Source organism: Arachis hypogaea, chromosome 16, assembly GCF_003086295.3.
Source record: "Arachis hypogaea cultivar Tifrunner chromosome 16, arahy.Tifrunner.gnm2.J5K5, whole genome shotgun sequence".
Taxonomy (NCBI): Eukaryota; Viridiplantae; Streptophyta; class Magnoliopsida; order Fabales; family Fabaceae; genus Arachis; species Arachis hypogaea.
The window spans coordinates 15420938-15423482 of NC_092051.1; positions in this window are offsets into that span (position 1 = coordinate 15420938).

The following is a 2545-nucleotide window of genomic DNA, read 5'->3' on the forward strand; positions in this document are numbered from 1 at the left end:
CATCATTACTGGCCTTTAAGTTCATCTTTTGTCTCTTTGGTTGATGATGCTTAATCCTTCTAACAGCTTGTATGGGCCTCTGCAATGATATTGAAAGTTGCTTGTTCCCCAAGCACTTGGAAACAATGGTTAATTTTCATGATTTATTTGCGGGCTTTTTGAACTTACTTTGGTGTGGGAACACCAAACTTAGTACCTTGCCCATGGTTAACCATGTGTGATAATTTCTTTTTCTCTTTCACAAGTGATAGAACTGGAAACTAAGAAATGCAGTAAAATGGCTAACTAGTTCATCCAGTATGCTTGAAGCCTATATTATGCAGAAAGTGAGAATGTGCTTTTAAGTAAGAATTTGGTGGAACACCAAACTTAGAATCCTTCATTCTCCCTTAGATTGTGTTGGTGTGCAACACCAAACTTAGCTTCTTGCATTATAGATGAATTTAATTAACCTTTTTATTAAAATAACTATGGAAAGAAAACTACCTCAGGTTGGGTTGCCTCCCAACAAGCGCTCTTTTATTGTCACTAGCTTGACATTCTTCATCCTCTGATCACGGAAGTTGAAGTCTCAGTTGCCTTTGGTTTCCTCCTCTTACCGTAGGCTTCTCCTTGTTTTCCATAACTGTCTTCCCTTTCAGCTCAGCAGCTTTTTCATTGTTCTTCGAGTCATCTTCAGTGGCTCTTAGGGATATATTTCCCTCTCTCTCACCCAATTTAGCAGGGTTTTGAACCATTTGTTCCATGTACCTTTCAATTCTCTTGAGATATGCCTCTTGGTTTTTCCTTATGTCCTCCTGCTCTATTAATGTCATTTCTTGGATTTTCATAGACCTTTCCATCATCATTTCTAGAACATAGAGTTTTTGAAAGTTTAGGATTGGTTGTGACTGTGTTAATTGTGGTGATTGATGTAAGTCATTTTGGGCAGGTGGTGAGGTAGGATAGGGTTGGAGATGTGTATATTGGGGTAGTGTGTAGTGATTTTTGTTGGCATGGTGGTGTTTTTGCAGGTTTGGAAAGTTGGGGTTATTATAGTTGAGGTCCCTTTGTTCATGATTCTGAGGTTCCCTCATTCTTAGATAAGAATGTGGTTTCCATGGTGGAAATTGTGCATTCACTGTGGCAGAATGTAGAAAATCAATTTGTCTAGCTATTGATTCCAAGTGCTGCTGAGTTTGCTGGTGTAGCTGCTTGTTTTGATTCATGATTGCTCTTACTCCTTCAAGATTCATTACTCCCTTTTCTGAAATTGCATTCCGTGGCGTCTCAAATGAGTGTTGGTTATTGGCTCTTTCGTCACTGAACTCTGCAGTTCCTTGGATGGTTGCTGTTGCCTTGAGTAGGCCATCTGAGAAGTAATCTACTGCTTTTCTTGTTTCAGTGGTTAATCCTTCATAGAATGCTCGAAAATCCACCTTGTCATTTGATTTCTTGTATCTCTCCCATGCTTTGAACAGTGGTTCTTCCTCTCTTTGTATGAATGGATGTACTCCTTCTTTCATCTTGATGTGTTGTTGGGGTGAGGAAAATTTGGCTAGAAACTTGGCAACCAATTCATCCCAACTAGTTATACTTCCTTGAGGAAAGGTTTCAAGCCATTGTGCCGCTTCATCCTTCAGTGAGAAGGGAAATAACATGAGCTTAATGGTATCATGGTCTACACCATTGAGATTGACAGCCCCACATGTTTTCAGAAAAATGGATAGGTGCTGTTTAGAGTCCTCCAAGGGATTTCCACCATAGGAACAATTGTTCTCTATTAGTGTAATGAGTTGTGGCTTCATGTTGTGATGTTCTTCTTTCTCAGAAACTCCTTCTTCCCTGTGATATATAAATCAACAACGGAACACACAGCGATTCTCTTGAAAATTGAGTGTAGCCGGTTGAAACAAAACTTCAAACAGTTAGTGGGTTAGTCAAAAATTAAAGAAAAAATATTTGATCTAGATCACCACCTCACTTAATCATTGTCAATCTAGTCAATCCCCGGCAACGGCGCCAAAAACTTGATGAGATATTTTGATGAGAAACGAATTTCTACCAAAACACCCAAAACTAACCGGCAAGTGTACCGGGTCGTATCAAGTAATAAAAACTCACGGAAGTGAGGTCGATCCCACAGGGATTGAAGGATTGAGCAATTTTAGTTTAGTGGTTGATTTAGTCAAGCGAATCAAGTGTTGGTTGGGTGATTTGTGATTTGCAGAATGTAAATTGCATGGAATTAAAGAGAGCGGGAAAGTAAATTGCTGAAACTTAAAGGACAAGAAATTAAATGACAGAAACTTAAAGTGCAAGAAATGTAAATTGCAGAATCTTAAAGTGCAAGAAATGTAAATTGCTTGAAAAGTAAAGGGGATTGGGATGAGGATTTGCAGAATTTAAACAAGGGAAAACTAAATTGCATCAAACAGAAGAGGAAAAGGGAGTTGGGATTGAACCGGATCTTATAACAGCAAAGTAAATGAACAATGAAAGCATTAAACAGAGAATTGAAATGAGAATTTAGATCTCAGGACCCAGAGACTAGAAAACCAAGTCT